Source organism: Acipenser ruthenus, chromosome 32 (genome assembly GCF_902713425.1).
Source record: "Acipenser ruthenus chromosome 32, fAciRut3.2 maternal haplotype, whole genome shotgun sequence".
NCBI classification, from domain to species: Eukaryota; Metazoa; Chordata; class Actinopteri; order Acipenseriformes; family Acipenseridae; genus Acipenser; species Acipenser ruthenus.
In genome coordinates, this window is record NC_081220.1 from 8,486,778 (window position 1) to 8,503,854 (window position 17,077).

At 46.5% G+C, this 17,077-nt stretch overlaps 11 non-coding genes across 11 annotated transcripts; 7 read left to right on the plus strand and 4 right to left on the minus strand.

The window, feature by feature from the left end:
• The first annotated feature begins 739 nt into the window (after nt 1-739).
• Nucleotides 740-945, plus strand: LOC131703555 (small nucleolar RNA U3). Its single transcript, XR_009309996.1, has one exon. It is a non-coding gene; the product is annotated as a small nucleolar RNA U3 (small nucleolar RNA).
• Nucleotides 946-1,662: 717 nt separating this feature from the next.
• trnal-caa (transfer RNA leucine (anticodon CAA)) lies at nt 1,663-1,773 on the minus strand. Its single transcript has 2 exons — nt 1,736-1,773; nt 1,663-1,708 (listed from the first exon to the last, which is right to left on the minus strand). It is a non-coding gene; the product is annotated as a tRNA-Leu (tRNA).
• Nucleotides 1,774-2,120: 347 nt separating this feature from the next.
• trnak-cuu (transfer RNA lysine (anticodon CUU)) lies at nt 2,121-2,193 on the minus strand. Its single transcript has one exon. It is a non-coding gene; the product is annotated as a tRNA-Lys (tRNA).
• A 3,260-nt stretch (nt 2,194-5,453) lies between these two features.
• LOC131703328 (small nucleolar RNA U3) lies at nt 5,454-5,669 on the plus strand. Its single transcript, XR_009309793.1, has one exon. It is a non-coding gene; the product is annotated as a small nucleolar RNA U3 (small nucleolar RNA).
• Nucleotides 5,670-6,348: 679 nt separating this feature from the next.
• trnal-cag (transfer RNA leucine (anticodon CAG)) lies at nt 6,349-6,430 on the plus strand. Its single transcript has one exon. It is a non-coding gene; the product is annotated as a tRNA-Leu (tRNA).
• Nucleotides 6,431-6,728: 298 nt separating this feature from the next.
• trnai-aau (transfer RNA isoleucine (anticodon AAU)) lies at nt 6,729-6,802 on the plus strand. The gene has a single exon. It is a non-coding gene; the product is annotated as a tRNA-Ile (tRNA).
• Nucleotides 6,803-6,972: 170 nt separating this feature from the next.
• trnas-uga (transfer RNA serine (anticodon UGA)) lies at nt 6,973-7,054 on the minus strand. The gene has a single exon. It is a non-coding gene; the product is annotated as a tRNA-Ser (tRNA).
• Nucleotides 7,055-14,767: 7,713 nt separating this feature from the next.
• LOC117395693 (small nucleolar RNA U3) lies at nt 14,768-14,987 on the plus strand. The gene has a single exon (XR_004662544.2). It is a non-coding gene; the product is annotated as a small nucleolar RNA U3 (small nucleolar RNA).
• Nucleotides 14,988-15,666: 679 nt separating this feature from the next.
• trnal-cag (transfer RNA leucine (anticodon CAG)) lies at nt 15,667-15,748 on the plus strand. Its single transcript has one exon. It is a non-coding gene; the product is annotated as a tRNA-Leu (tRNA).
• Nucleotides 15,749-16,046: 298 nt separating this feature from the next.
• Nucleotides 16,047-16,120, plus strand: trnai-aau (transfer RNA isoleucine (anticodon AAU)). Its single transcript has one exon. It is a non-coding gene; the product is annotated as a tRNA-Ile (tRNA).
• A 170-nt stretch (nt 16,121-16,290) lies between these two features.
• trnas-uga (transfer RNA serine (anticodon UGA)) lies at nt 16,291-16,372 on the minus strand. The gene has a single exon. It is a non-coding gene; the product is annotated as a tRNA-Ser (tRNA).
• Between the last annotated feature and the right edge of the window lie 705 nt (nt 16,373-17,077).

Consider the following 17,077-nt stretch of genomic DNA (forward strand, 5'->3'; position numbering starts at 1 on the left):
TGCCTAGCGTTAGCGGACATAGGAGATAAGAAGACCTACAAAATATCACGCGCTGCAGTTTTTTCAGTCCGGGGATTATTACAAATTAGCAGACTGTGCATTAAAATACACATGTAGGGTGGGCGTCACTGTTACAAAGAATTGTCACACTTTGTATTTATCTCCATAATGCGCCTGGACAAAATACGCAGATACTTTAAAATTATTTGGAGAATGCGGGCATCGATCCCGCTACTTCTCGCATGCTAAGCGAGCGCTCTACCATTTGAGCTAATTCCCCTTTAATGGTGCCATCGATTCTCATAGGCTTCATCGCAGCTTGATACGAGCAAATCAGATTAGTTTTTTTTTTTTATTATTATTTTGGCAATGTAGTCTGTGATTTGCAAATTTAAAAAATAATTGAATTAACTAAATAGCAAATATTTCGACTAGAGGTATGTTTTCAATTTCTTTAAAAAGTAGTCTCAGCTCGTTTATTCAGTCGCTTATAAATCCACAATCTGTGTCCCGATGCAGCAGCGTTGTGTGCTGTGGCTCGAGCTTGTTTGACGAGGCAGACAATGCAAAAATGCCAATACTTGCTTTTGTATCACGCGACAAACTTAAGGTATGCTTTAACGGCTTGGCTGTCTCGAGTTAGTTTGTATTGTCAATGTAACACCTCGTTGTTGCCCAGTCATTGTTTCATATGAAGTAGAGCTTGCCAGTTGGGGGCGAAGGTCTGCTAATAAAAGTTAAGACTATATTTGCAAGGATCATTTCTAGAATGAAACACGTTTTGAAGGGATTGGTCTCCGTATCCACCAGGAGTAGTGGCAGTGTTTTCTTCTCAGCACCGAGCTGACAATGAGTGTTGTTATCGGGAACCTACTCGCTGCAAGTAATGACCACTTCAATCTTCAGTCGGGGGTTGCTGAAGGAAGGGGACACATTTTGAGTGCGTATCTCATTCCGGTAGAAACGTAGAAAAAAAGAAACCATCAAGCCCACAATTGTTCAGTTGTTTAAATCAATAACCACATTTAAATTGATCATTGCTAATGTTAAAACAATTTAAGAACACTTTAAATAGGGCTTGACTAATATAAAAATATAGCAATGTCTTTTGCACTACGCAGGACTAGATTGAGTTTAAAATAGACATTACATCTGAAAATAACTTGTGCTTACCCCCACTTCCAAGGAAGCTGTCAACCTTTGTATTCGTCCTCATAACGTGTTAGAAAATGTAAACAGCAGTTGGAGAATACCGAAGTCGATCATCCTAGCATGTTAACCGAGGGCATTTCTCATGTAAGCTACTTCCACTAATAGATCGTTTATACTGTTCTAAATGGTCCGCATCCCAGCCTGAGACCACGATCCAGTGGCAGTCGGAGATGTTTTTCAAAGTAATATGTTATTTGAAATATTAAAACAATCTTTAGTTAAATAACACATGTTTCTACACAAAATATTTTTCAGTGACTTCGACAAGTAGCCAGTTTACAACAAAAATGCAATCTGTGTTAGGAACGCTATTTTAGTCCGATTTAAAATGGAAATTAAAATGGTATTGAGTGCTGACAAGAGTTTGGTATCAGCTGTTGATTTCCTTGAAACAATCTTTTATAGTAAAATGAACACATTTATTCATTTAAAAAATAAGTAAAAGTGAACTGTCAGAAGTGGGATTTGAACCCACGCCTCCATTCGGAGACCAGAACACACAATTCTTTGGAAAGACAGAGTCCTTGAGTCTGGCGCCTTAGACCACTCGGCCATTCTGACAAGCTGCGTTTGCGATAGTAGAAAACCGCATTATTTCATTTCATCACAGACTAGGGTTGTCTATTGTATCAAGGCCCGATTGGGTTTATTACGCACATACTAACTTGCTCCATGAATGATGTAATGACAAGTGTAAAAAAAGAAACAGATTGAAGCCAACCCACGAAAGTAAGATTCTTTATTTCAATATCGGTATAGCTTTAAAGGATGCACGCATTTTACAATAGCAATTGCTATATGACAATGACCAATAAGTAATTGTGTTGCAATACTTTATACAATGTGAACAGAATCAGACATTGCTCTGTTGCCTCGAAGAAACATCTACAATTTGTATTTAAAAATGACGCCCAACGTGGGGCTCGAACCCACGACCCTGAGATTAAGAGTCTCATGCTCTACTGACTGAGCTAGCCGGGCTGACGGGAGAAAGTTTCTTTCTTTGAGGCGGGGTGAGAGAGGAAGTACCGACAGGTGCGTGGGACCTGAGAGTCGGTGTGCTGCTGCTGTAGATGAGTGTTCTGGAGACGCACTGTTTCTGTGTCTGCGGTGTTACAGCCGTGTGAGTATATTCCAAAAGTAAAGTGTTGGATAATTCGAGAGCTAGTCTGTTGAATAAAGCTCTGAGACGTGTGGTTAAATCCCGGTCTCATCAATTTTGTTTTGTTAGATTAAAAGTGTTCCAGCAGCAGGTAAATGTCCCCACACCTTTTGGTTCTGTTTACTTATGCTACACCTCTGCTAAACCTGAACGTTGCTGCTAATTATCTTAACTAAACTTGTATTGCTGTTGAATTGCTCTAATATAGTTAAGCCTGCAATGTTGCAGTTAACGTTCCCTAATACTGTTAAAACTTGTGTGTATTAACAATCTGGCTTTTGTTGTTGAACCCTTGCTGGGAAGAGCTGTTTCCAATCACCTAGCACTCTTAATGAGAAGTGTAATCGCTGCTATATGTTGGTCTAATACCCCATGCTTTTAAAATGTGGCTATTGGCTGGCTTTATTCAACTTCCCCTCCTTGTTTTTAGTACAACTTTAATACATTTTATTGTATAGTTATTTGAACTGATTTATGTGAATCTTGGATCATTGTAATATAGCTTTGTGAATTGTTATTCTGCCTTTGTCATTCTGTTGTCATTCCTATTCCAAACCTTTTTATTAATTTCTAGTAGTGTCGGTATTAGGACTCTCACTGGGTGTCACTGGGTGTGGCTGCTACAATCCCATATAGAATGCGACAAAACAGGTCGCCCTCCTTCATATAAACAGAAAAAGAATAAATACACACACACACACGAGTTGATTTACTGCAGCGTCAGACATCGGAGGTTCAGCAGTGTACTGCAATGTTGTAAAAAGACGTGTGTAATTCAGGATGGTTGAGCGAGCTATGGCGCTGCGTTCAGATCACAGTCACCCTGGAAGCGTGATTTCGAATTCCATTTCTGACAGCTCTGTTTGTTCATTAACCACTCGGCCATGGCTACATGCTCTCATGGTTTTCCGTGAAAACAGCCGTATTATTGTCAAAAGAAGCAAACGACACCCGCAGTAATGCTGCAGATGGCAGTATAGGCTAAATAATGAACCGAAGTCAAATGCCTTTGTTTAAACTCTATCAGATTTGTACAAGTCAAGCACACGTGGGAAATAATAATACAATATACTTTCTGTTAACGTTCATAATAATGAATACATCTTTATTTCAAAATACGTAGCTATTTAACTGATCTTTTCAAAACACCCCCATCCACAAAAACAAAGTAGATATTTATTTCAGCTGAAAAACTGACTTGCTTCATGGCTGCTGCCAGAGCACTCGAGCACATTCTGGCTAGCGTGAGCGGACTAAGCAGATAACAAGATCTACAAAATATCACATGCCAATAAAACTTACCATAATTATGTTCATTTTATTATTATTTATTTAGCAGACGCCTTTATCCGTGGCGACTTACAGAGACTAGGGTGTGTGAACTATGCATCAGCTGTAGAGTCACTTACATTTACATCTCACCCGAAAAACGGAGCACAAGGAGGTTAAGTGACTTGCTCAGGGTCACACAATGAGTCAGTGGCTGAGGTGGTATTTGTACCGGGGGACCTCCTGGTTAAAAGCCCTTTATCTTTAACCACTGGACCACACAGCCTCCTATAACAAAATCACACCCCAGATGGGACTCGAAACCACAATCCATGGCTTAGAAAGCCAGTGCCTTATCCATTAGGCCACAAGGGCTGACACGAAATGCACATTTGGTAGTAATAAAGAAAGTGGGAACAATAGTATCGTGGTTTAATACATCATATCCAAGCCATCGTTGGTGTTCAAACACAGCAGAGTGTTACACTGGGAAAGGGCCGTACTTATCAGTACGTATTTGACATTCATGTGGGAAGATTTAAGATTGTGAAGAAGTTTAAATATGCTGCGTATTTGCGCATTGGGAACCTTACATAATTAGGTTTTTGATTAATGCCACTTTCTTACGGACAGTAATCAAGGTGACGATACAAGACCAGAGCCAATAAAGCAGTTATTTTCCTGTCCTTTCATTACCATATTCTTGTGTGCTTGTTCAGAATATGCGTGAATCGTGAAAACGTCTTGCGAATATGTGAACAAAGCCAGCTTTCACTTTATTGATCACCATGTGGATTAACCGCTATTGGAACACAGATGATTGTGTTAAAGATGTTAATAGACTTTTAATGTACACATTTTAGAGCTAAACGTTTGTTGAGACAGTTCAAGCGCTGTAGCAGTGTTTAACTATTTCCTGGATGTTTGCCTTTTGGTCTTACTCTGGAAAAAGTAATAATAATAATAAAAAAGTAGGCAAAACCATTTTTTGAGAAACCGCATTTGGGAGAAAAACTAACAGTTTGGAAACACATTTGCAAAGGCATTGGATTCTATTGTGGTGTTTCCGAACTGTTGAACGTTTCTCATTACATGCAGGTTTACTGGCTTGACAAAAAGGCGATTGACGAAAAGAATGCTGTCTCGATAGCAAAATCGCTTCAAGCTGAAATAGCTCAGTTGGGAGAGCGTTAGACTGTAACGGTCCCTGCTTCGATACCGGGTTTTTGCAAACAGCACGACTAGGGCTATTTTTTCTTAATTAATTTTTTGAATTAAAAAAACAGCACATTTTTTCTTCAGTGTAATTGGAGGAAATAAAAACGTATTATAGTGCCATTTTCTAATGCGATAAAGAAATGCAAAAAGCATAATCTCTGCGTGGGCTTGAAACACCAAAATTTCGATTAACAGCCGAACGTGCTAACCGATTATGGTGTTTTATTAGATAACACCCTGGGAGCTCGACAGAACAGTGTGTATGCATAGAGCTAAAATGGAAACCAAATATATACGATTCAAATGGGAATCGTATTCAGATTTTAAGCACAAATCTGATAGACTTCACAGTGCAAAGGAGGAAGGCAGACAATGCAAATGAGGCAACTGGCTCCTACTTTTTAAATCATACGTGAAACTTGAACCCAATTAAGCTTTTAACCGCCTGCAGTTTGGAATGAGTTTGAAATGTTGTTGTAACACCTCACTGGGCAACAGCAATTGCATTATATGAAAGCTCCTGTTTATTTGTCAGCGGCACAGCTACCGGTGCCACTCAGAGTTGGAGGGAGACGGTCGGCCACTTGCCCATAAAACAATACTTTCCGGGATCATTTCTATAGTGATTTGACAGCGAAATGCGTTTATAAAGTGTTTGGACTCGCTATCCACGAGGAAGAGTGAGAGTGTTCGTTTTTGAGCTTGAAGGAGACAGCGAGTGTTTTTTTTTGGCCAACTGCTCCCTGTTATTGATGACCGCTCCAGTGTTCCTTAGGGGGCTGGAGGAAGCGGACACGTTCTGAGTGGGTATCTTACCAAAAGGTACGCAAGACGAACTACAGTTGCAAAGCACTGCTGCTTTTTCGATGATTGATTAAAACTATCAATCTGACTGAAAACACGGATCACATTAATTGTGATCGGTTTGATACCAATAGGCTTACATGACAGTTATTGTGTATAGACAATGTCATATACATAGAAATGAACACGGACAGTGTTTATTAAGGGCTGACTCATTTTAATGTTCGAGAGATCTAGGTGTACTGGACAAATATACTGGATTTTTTCCATGTCGTAATTGTGCCGCCTGTGATAATGCGTTTGAAACTAGAGATAATGTGAGATAATGTCTGTTACTGGCGGATAGTTTACAAATGTACTCAATTATGTTACAACTTTTGTGTCTACGAAACATATCTGTAACATTTATGTAATGCCTGTGTGTTTTTTTTCATGAAGTTAATTTGCTAACAGACTGTTCTGATTTGTTTCTAACCGTGAAGCGATCGCTCTGTTTGCCGTATATTTTCTGTCTGTAAGAGGAGTGTCCTTGTGATCCCATATAGAATGCGACGAAACAGGTCGCCCTCCTTAATATAAACAGATAAAGAATAAGTTCACACACACACCAGGTGATTTACTGTAGCGTCAGACATTGGAGGTTCAGCAGTGTACTGCAGTGTTGTGCAAAGTGGTCAGTGTAAGTCAGGATGGCCGAGCGGTCTAAGGCGCTGCGTTCAGGTCGCAGTCTCTCTGGAGGCGTGGGTTCGAATCCCACTTCTGACAAATCTGTTTGTTTATTTATTTCTTAAAACGTCCACCGAATGCTTGGTAATTTGATTTGCTTTTCTTGTTAGTATTCAAATCACAAGGTCGTTAAATGAGAGAAAGTCACCGCAAGCCTGCACCTCACCACATCCTTCACACTGTTAAACTGCCTCATTATGACGAGGCCTCTAATTATGCCTTTCCGATACTTTGAATGTGTTATTGTTCAGTTTAACATGAGAACATCTTGGTAGAACAATCATAATGTCCGCAGGACTTATTTTCCTCGGGTTCTAGTATCAAGTTTTGAGCGTGTGGCCGGTTAGCTCAGTTGGTTAGAGCGTGGTGCTAATAACGCCAAGGTCGCGGGTTCGATCCCCGTACGGGCCACGGCTCTTCTTCTTTAAAGAAACCACAGCATTTGTAATGGTGCCAAAATGAACATTCTTTAACAAAATGAACCGAAGCGATATGAAGTACAACCAGTAATATTTCAGACTTCCTGAGCTTTAAACATGTATTAACAATGAACACATACAATCAATTAAAAACAAAGCTTACGTAGTCGGCAGGATTCGAACCTGCGCGGGGAAACCCCAATGGATTTCAAGTCCATCGCCTTAACCACTCGGCCACGACTACATGCTCGCACGGTTAGTTGTGAAAATATCCAAAAGAAGTAAACGGCTCCATTTTTTGAGAAACCGCATTTGGGAGAAAAACTAACAGTTTGGAAACACATTTGCAAAGGCTTTGGATTCTATTGTGGTGTTTCCGAACTGTTGAACGTTTCTCATTACATGCAGGTTTACTGGCTTGAGAAAAAGGCGATTGACGAAAAGAATGCTGTCTCGATAGCAAAATCGCGTCAAGCTGAAATAGCTCAGTTGGGAGAGCGTTAGACTGTAACTGTCCCTGCTTCGATACCGGGTTTTTGTAAACAGCACGACTAGGGTTATTTTTTTCTTAATTAATTTTTTGAATTAAAAAAACAGCACATTTTTTCTTTAGTGTAATTGGAGGAAATAAAAAAGTATTATAGTGCCGTTTTCTAATGCGATAAAGAAATGCAAAAAGCATCATCTCTGCGTGGGCTTGAAACACCAACCTTTCGATTAACAGCCGAACGTGCTAACCGATTATGGTGTTTTATTAGATAACACCCTGGGAGCTCAACAGAACGATAGGTTGCGGATGCAACCCCGGTTCCCTGAAAGAGAAAATAACCATAAACATGAGATATTGCCGTCAGGCAGCACCGGTAGGCTGAGCTTTTATAGCAAAGCTGCCGATAGGCCCCCACGCCAGCTGCAGTGTAAGCCCGCCCCCCTGGGAGCATACTTAACTGCGCGCGCGGGGATGCACTTCCTCTTTTGCTCTTCAGGCCGTGAAGGCTACCGGAGCGACCTCGCAGCTTGATGGTTATTTTCTCTTTCAGGGAACCGGGGTTGCATCCGCAACCTATCGTTCCCTTTCAAGTCGAAAATAACCATCAACATGGGATACAGTGTACCCTAGCTGTCGCGAGGGAGGATTCTCGGCGGTAGGACAGACTTACGTCATAACGCAACTGCGTAGGCAGTACATCTAGGCATATGCGGAGCTGCGCCTCAGCGTCTATGCTCGTAATGACACCTGTCTTAAAGGTGGAACAGTCAACACCATGCTATCAGCCACTCTATACTTCCGCATCCTGAGGCGTCGTAGAGTGTAAAACAGATGCTCCAAACAGTGGAGCAGAGGAATCCAGTACATTTAACCTGTAAAACCTCATGAAAGTATGCGGCATAGCCCAACTGGCTTCCGCGCAAATATCAGACACCGGCACCCCTCGAAAGAGGGCCCAGGATGTCGCCATACCCCTGGTAGAATGCGCCTTCAACTTCCCTGGTGGTGGAAGGCCTGCAGATTCATACGCTAATTTAATAGCATCCACTATCCAGTGGGAAAGGCGCTGTTTAGACAGCGGCTGACCCAAAGATCTAGAACCATGGCATATGAACAACTGTTCTGTCTGCCTCACAGTCTTTGTACGGTCAATATAACACCTCAATGCCCTCACGGGGCAGAGCATGTGTAACCGCTCTTCCTCTGGGGAAGAAAAAGGAGGAGGATGGAACGCCATCAACTCGACTGACTGGTTCATGTGGAACGGGGATATAACCTTTGGTAAAAAGGCCGGATTAGGGCGCATGGAGTCCTTAGAACCGTCTCCTGCAAAACGAGTACAAGAAGGATGCACTGAAAGTGCATGTAACTCGCTCACGCGTTTTGCTGATACCACAGCCAGCAAAAATGCAGTCTTAATAGATATGAGCTTCATATCCACGCTGTGGAGAGGCTCAAACGGTGCCTTGGTAAGGGCTTCCAGCACCACATCAAGGCTCCATGACGGTAAACTGGTCGTTCTTGGAGGCCGCAAACGTCTTGCGCCTTTCAGAAACTGAGATGCCAAAAAATGGCAACTAGGTGATAAACCGTCAATGCGTACATGACAAGCCGAAATGGCGGCTAAATACACTTTAAGTGTAGAAGGAGATTTCCCTTCATCCAGCAGTTTCTGCAGAAACTGCAATATTACTGCCATAGGACAGGAGACTGGGTCGTGGCTCTCAGCCAGACACCAACTCTGAAACAACTGCCACTTATACGCATACTGCGACCTAGTAGAGGGCGCTCTCGCACTCTGGATGGTCGATATAACTGCAGTCGAAAGCCCTAAGGCTGACAGGCGCTCCCGCTCAGGGGCCAAACCCATAACTGCATGAGTTTGGGGTTCGGATGCCAAAGCTCTCCTTGAGCTTGGGACAACAGGTCCGCTCGCAGAGGGAGCTCCCTCGGGCGACCGTGCAGTAATTGCACTAGACTCGGGAACCATATTCTCCGAGGCCACCGAGGAGCGATCAGAATCACTGTTGCTCGCTCTACCCTGACCTTCTCCAAGAAGGCGGGGAGCATCGGAATCGGTGGAAAGGCATACAGGAGCCCTGGCGGCCATTCGTGAGCCAGTGCATCCACCCCCAGGGGGCTGTCGAGGTCCTTCACCGAGAACCATAGGGGACAGTGCGTGGTCTCTCGCGAAGCGAAGAAATCGACTTGCGCTGTGCCGAACCATTCCCAGATGCGCTCTACCACCCGAGGGTGAAGACGCCATTCGCCCGCAAGAGGACCTCCTCTGGACAGGAGATCCGCTGCGTAATTGACTCTGCCCGGCAGATGAACTGCACGCAGAGAGGCTAAACGCGGTTGAGCCCAGAGCAACAGCCACGTTACCATCCGGTGAAGACCGGGGGACCGCAATCCGCCCTGGCGATTGATATACGCCACTACTGTGGTGTTGTCTGACCGCACTAACACGTGCTTGTCTAGAAGCACTGGCAAGAAGTGCCGAAGGGCGAGGTCCACTGCTCTGAGTTCCAGAGCGTTGATGTGGGCTGACCTCCAGGGTCCTGACCACACTCCACGGGTCCCTGTCCCATTCCAGACTGCTCCCCAACCTTGGTTGGAAGCGTCGGTTGTGATAACTTCCCTTCGGAAGATGGGACCCAAGCGCACGCCCTGGCGGATGTTCGACTGAACTTTCCACCAGCGTAATGCTTCCCAGCAGGTTCGGGATACCCTCAACCTGCGGTGCTTGTCTCTCCGCGGGTGCAACGCGAAGGCATTGAACCAGGCCTGCAGAGGTCTCTGGTGTAGTAAGCCCAAAGGAAGGGCTTGCGAGGCGGCAGCCATCAACCCCAGCATGCGCTGACAGAGCTCCATGCTGACTGTTTCTCTCAACCTCAATAGGGAGAGACACCGCTCTAATGAGGCAACTCTTTGTGTCGATAGGGTCACTTCCATGGACACTGAGTCCAGATGCAGACCCAAAAACTCGGTCTGTTGGCTGGGCACGAGGCGGCTCTTGTCTGGATTGACCTTCAGACCTAGCCGCTGAAGATGGTCTGTAACCATCACTGTGTGCTGTGCCAGCTGCTCCTTTGACTGCGCGCAGACGAGCCAGTCGTCCAGATAGTTCAGCAGTCGGACGCCTTGAGCCCGCAAAGGAGCTAAAATGGCGTCCATACACTTCGAAAAGGTTCGAGGAGCTAGAGACAGGCCGAATGGCAGGACGCAAAACTCGTAGACCCTGCTCTGGAATGCGAATCGTAGATACTTCCTGTGACCCGGACAGATGGGAACGTGAAAGTACGCATCTGTCAGATCTATGGTGATAAACCAGTCGCCCTGCCGGACAGACTGGACAATGTGCCTGTGCGTGAGCATCTTGAACGACAACACCCGTAGGTATTTGTTCAGTACACGCAGGTCTAGAATAGGGCGGAGCCCGCCGTCCTTCTTTGGCACAAGGAAGTATTTGGAGTAGAACCCCTGGTCGGTCAGAGCAGGGTCTACTAGTTGAATGGCACGCTTCCTGAGTAATGCCTGTATTTCCACATTCAGAGCTGAGGACTGAACCACGTCCTTCACCACAGTTACCACCACCCCCCTGAAGGGGGGGGGGGTTTAACCGGAACTGAAGGGTGTACCCGGTGAGTATAGTTTTGCGCACCCAGATATCGCTGGTGCATTGTCGCCAAAACAGAAGCTGTGGAACAGTATAGGGTTGGGTTAATGGCTGCCTGGTTTTCTCAGGGCTGCTTAGGCTTCGCTCGCTCACGAGGGGCCTGGCCAGAGCCACGAGGGCGTGGTCTGCCGCCTCCTCTAGGTCGCCACCCTGTGCGCTGCGGTCGTCCCCTTGGGATTTGGCCACGCGCTGCTGTATCCGCCGGGGAGGTCTTAGTACCCCCTGGACGCGGCTGGTGTTGCGGTGGTGTTCTACGCCACTGATGTTCTTGTGGGCGTTTGACCTGGAAAGGCCTACGCGGCCATATCGTAGCCAACTGCTGTGATGCCTCTCTAGCCTTAGCTGAGCTTTGCAGCATCTCTTCCACCGCTGGGCCAAATGTGTGCCCCGGTGTAATTGGGGCATCCAACAAGGGAGCTTTGTCATGCTCCTGGACTCTCGCCTGCGAGAGCCAGAGCTGTCGTCTGGCCACCACCAGAGACGCGATGCTCCTGCCCTGGGCCCGCGCGTTAAGCTGGGCTAGCTTGACCAGCAGCTGGGCAACTAGCCCCAACTCTGCTCTCAGAGACACCGAAGGGTAGTCTGGGAGATCCTTTATTAGCGCAGCCTGATAAACTGAGAGGAGGCTGGCCAGATTGGACAGCCTAACTGCCTCTGTAGCCGCCGAATAGCCCCTCTTGAGGTGCACCTCAGTGATCCTGCACTGCTTGTTAGGGCAGGTGGGGTCTTTCACCAACCCAGAGAGTGTTGGTGACTTCACCAATGCTGCGAACGCAGCGCCAACTGGCGGAAATGACGCCAGACCCGCTTCACTCGCCCCTTGCATGGTAAAGGCAGCCGCCTTACGCGAGGTTGCCGGGTGGAGGCTGGAGTCCCCCAAACGGACTGCACCTCCTTAACAAAGTCTGGGAAGGCCGGAAGCGTCCTAGACTGCTGGCCCTGTGCCAAAGGCGACTCAAAAAGAGAGCGCCTAGGTTCTTCAGTGGCAGGCCATTCTAAGCCCAGGTGGCGAGTCGCCCGCTCTACTAGGGACCATAAAGAGTCATCTACGCCTACCTCCATCTCAGACTCTGAGTGGTGGGACGTGAGCTCTGCCTCCACACTATCCTCTCCGTGGAGAGGCTCACCCTCTGATGCATCTCGAGAGATAGCATCCACGTCCCATGCGTCATGTTGCGCAACTGGAACGGACAGGGGTTGTGGTAGGATGATCGGCTGGTTGACAGCCGGTCTGACTGGCTCTTCTGCGGCCCGAGCTGTGGCAAGGGACATGAGCAGCGATTGCTGCCCCATCATAAGGTCCATAAACTGAGACATCTTATTAGTGAGCTCAGTTACACCACCTCGCCTGTCGCGACGAGGAGAACGGGAACGTCCTCTCCTTCGGGGCGATCTAGAGCGGGATTTTGAGATCTGACGGGGGCGTTCGCCGCGAGGAGAAGGGCCTCGTATTACAGAAAGGCTGTGGGAGCGGTCTCGCCTAACGTCAGGAGATCGTTGACCAGGGGTAACCTGGGAAGGCGAACTCCTGGAAAAAGGCAGCTTCGCTGGCGGGGAAGCCAAAGAAGGCTGCGGGGCGGAAAGGGTGTGTGACGACCCAGACAGGACACGCAGTCCTCATGCGGGTCATTAGCCGGTAACTTCGTCCCACAGGTGACACAGCGGTGAAATGACATGGTGCAGCACGTTGTATGCCGAAGCGTACCGTGCCAGTAATAGGAGCGCCGAGCGTTAAGCACTGAGCACCAAGCGAACAGCTTTAAGGTGCGTTGAGGCGCGTGCACCAAGCACTGAAAAGACAATCGTCAAGTGCGTGCACTGAGGCACCGAGCGTCGAGGTGCGTGCACCAAAGGTGCGTGCACCGAGCACCGAGCATCGAGGTGCGTGCACCGAGGCACCGAGCACCGAGCGTCGAGGTGCGTGCACCGAGGCACCGAGCGTCGAGGTGCGTGCACCGAGGCACCGAGCACTGAGCGTCGAGGCGCGTGCACCGAGGCACCGAGCGCCGAGCGTCGAGGTGCGTGCACCGAGCACCGAGCGTCGAGGTGCGTGCACCGAGGCACCGAGCACCGAGCGTCGAGGTGCGTGCACCGAGGCAACGAGCACCGAGCGTCGAGGTGCGTGCACCGAGGCACCGAGCACCGAGCGTCGAGGTGCGTGCACCGAGGCACCGAGCACCGAGCGTCGAGGTGCGTGCACCGAGGCACCGAGCACCGAGCGTCGAGGTGCGTGCACCGAGGCACCGAGCACCGAGCGTCGAGGTGCGTGCACCGAGGCACCGAGCACCGAGCGTCGAGGTGCGTGCACCGAGGCACCGAGCACCGAGCGTCGAGGTGCGTGCACCGAGCACCGAGCGTCGAGGTGCGTGCACCGAGGCACCGAGCACCGAGCGTCGAGGTGCGTGCACCGAGGCACCGAGCACCAAGCATCGAGGTGCGTGCACCGAGCACCGAGCGTCGAGGTGCGTGCACCGAGGCACCGAGCACCGAGCGTCGAGGTGCGTGCACAGGTGCGTTGCGTGCACTGAGCCCAAGCACTAGGCGCCGAAGCGCTACACCAGGCGCCTAAGCGCTGACACCGAAAGCGCCGGAGCGCGTGTACTGCACCAGACGATCCACGTCAGCTGACCCGCAAAGCGGAGACGCTATGTGCTCTAGTACTGTGTCTGAGTCTCGAAAGACAAGGTGTTGTGCTGCTTATAAGGGCAACAGTTAATGCACTTGGTGGTCGTCTTCCTTATACTGTATGGGAAAAAAACTTTTTTTTTTTTTTTTTTTTTGTTTGGACGCTGCAGCAGACACTACGTATAGTGTAAGAACAGTGGGGCTATACTCAATAGCAGCCACGTGGCGGTAGAATGCGCCGCGGTGGGGGGGAGACTGCAATGCAGGCTGCACGCACACACACACACACACGCGGTCTAGCCTAAGCAAGACCGAGGCTGCAATAATGCGCGTGGCCTAAGGCCAACGCAACACGCGTCCCAAACAATATACAATAAAAAATATATATAACAATATATATATACACAAAAACCCAAATAATAAATATAATATAAATTATATATTATAATAATAACAATAAGAAAAGGAAGACGGGAGACCACGAAGACGCGATGCCGAAGCAAAGCGAAAGGAAAAATATATATTAACAAGAAAATATATATAATCCTAAATAACACAGTAACTGAAATAAACTCAGAGAAGGGGTAATTAACCAGCTTCTCAAGCGTAAAGCTTATCGAGTACAATCAGTTAACAAGCTCTATTATCTATTACCTACCGTACCAAGGCTGAAGACAAAAGAGGAAGTGCATCCCCGCGCGCGCAGTTAAGTAAGCTCCCAGGGGAGCGGGCTTACACTGCAGCTGGCGTGGGGGCCTATCGGCAGCTTTGCTATAAAAGCTCAGCCTACCGGTGCTGCCTGACGGCAATATCTCATGTTGATGGTTATTTTCGACTTGAAAGGGAACAGTGTGTATGCATAGAGCTAAAATGGAAACCAAATATATACGATTCAAATGGGAATCGTATTCAGATTTTAAGCACAAATTTGATAGACTTCACAGTGCAAAGGAGGCAACTGGCTCCTACTTTTTAAATCATACGAGAAACTTGAACCCAATTAAGCTTTTAACCGCCTGCAGTTTGGAATGAGTTTGAAATGTTGTTGTAACACCTCACTGGGCAACAGCAATTGCATTATATGAAAGCTCCTGTTTATTTGTCAGCGGCACAGCTACCGGTGCCACTCAGAGTTGGAGGGAGACGGTCGGCCACTTGCCCATAAAACAATACTTTCAGGGATCATTTCTATAGTGATTTGCTAGTGAAATGCGTTTATAAATTGTTTGGACTCGCTATCCACGAGGAAGAGTGAGAGTGTTCGTTTTTGAGCGTGAAGGAGACAGCGAGTGTTTTTTTTTTTTTGGCCAACTGCTCCGTGTTATTGATGACCGCTCCAGTGTTCCTTAGGGGGCTGGAGGAAGCGGACACGTTCTGAGTGGGTATCTTACCAAAAGGTACGCAAGACGAACTACAGTTGCAAAGCACTGCTGCTTTTTCGATGATTGATTAAAACTATCAATCTGACTGAAAACACGGATCACATTAATTGTGATCGGTTTGATACCAATAGGCTTACATGACAGGTATTGTGTATAGACAATGTCATATACACAGAAATGAACACGGACAGTGTTTTTTTAAAGGCTGACTCATTTTAATGTTCGAGAGATCTAGGTGTACTGGACAAATATACTGGATTTTTTCCATGTCGTAATTGTGCCGCCTGTGATAATGCGTTTGAAACTAGAGATAATGTGAGATAATGTCTGTTACTGGCGGATAGTTTACAAATGTACTCAATTATGTTACAACTTTTGTGTCTACGAAACATATCTGTAACATTTATGTAATGCCTGTGTGGTATTTTCATGAAGTTAATTTGCTAACAGACTGTTCTGATTTGTTTCTAACCGTGAAGCGATTGCTCTGTTTGCCGTATATTTTCTGTCTGTAAGAGGAGTGTCCTTGTGATCCCATATAGAATGCGACGAAACAGGTCGCCCTCCTTAATATAAACAGATAAAGAATAAGTTCACGCACACACCAGGTGATTTACTGTAGCGTCAGACATTGGAGGTTCAGCAGTGTACTGCAGTGTTGTGCAAAGTCGTCGGTGTAAGTCAGGATGGCCGAGCGGTCTAAGGCGCTGCGTTCAGGTCGCAGTCTCTCTGGAGGCGTGGGTTCGAATCCCACTTCTGACAAATCTGTTTGTTTATTTATTTCTTAAAACGTCCACCGAATGCTTGGTAATTTGATTTGTTTTTCTTGTTAGTATTCAAATCACAAGGTCGTTAAATGAGAGAAAGTCACCGCAAGCCTGCACCTCACCACATCCTTCACACTGTTAAACTGCCTCATTATGACGAGGCCTCTAATTATGCCTTTCCAATACTTTGAATGTGTTATTGTTGAGTTTAACATGAGAACATCTTGGTAGAACAATCATAATGTCCGCAGGACTTATTTTCCTCGGGTTCTAGTATCAAGTTTTGACTGTGTGGCCGGTTAGCTCAGTTGGTTAGAGCGTGGTGCTAATAACGCCAAGGTCGCGGGTTCGATCCCCGTACGGGCCACGGCTTTTCTTCTTTAAAGAAACCACAGCATTTGTAATGGTGCCAAAATGAACATTCTTTAACAAAATGAACCGAAGCGATATGAAGTACAACCAGTAATATTTCAGACTCCCTGAGCTTTAAACATGTATTAACAATGAACACATACAATCAATTAAAAACAAAGCTTACGTAGTCGGCAGGATTCGAACCTGCGCGGGGAAACCCCAATGGATTTCTAGTCCATCGCCTTAACCACTCGGCCACGACTACATGCTCACACGGTTAGTTGTGAAAATATCCAAAAGAAGTAAACGGCTCCCGCAGTAATGCTGTAGATGGCAGTATAGGCTAACTAATGAACCGAAGTCAAACGCCTTTGTTGAAACTCTGTCAGATTTGTACAAGGCAAGCACACGTGGGAAAAGTAAATACAATATACTTTCTGTTAGCGTTCATAATAATGAATACATCTTTATTTCAAAATACGTAGCTATTTAAATGATCTTTTCAAAACACCCCCATCCACAAAAACAAAGTAGTTATTTATTTCAACTGAAAAACTGACTTGCTTCATGGCTGCTGCCAGAGCACTCGAGCACGTTCTGGCTAGCATGAGCGGACTAAGCAGATAACAAGATCTACAAAATATCACATGCCAATAAAACTTACCATAATTATGTTCATTTTATTATTGTTTATTTAACAGACGCCTTTATCCGTGGCGACTTACAGAGACTAGGGTGTGTGAACTATGCATCAGCTGTAGAGTCACTTACATTAACATCTCACCCGAAAAACGGAGCACAAGGAGGTTAAGTGACTTGCTCAGGGTCACACAATGAGTCAGTGGCTGAGGTGGGATTTGTACCGGGGGACCTCCTGGTTACAAGCCCTTTATCTTTAACCACTGCACCACACAGCCTCCTATAACAAAATCACACCCCAGATGGGACTCGAAACCACAATCCATGGCTT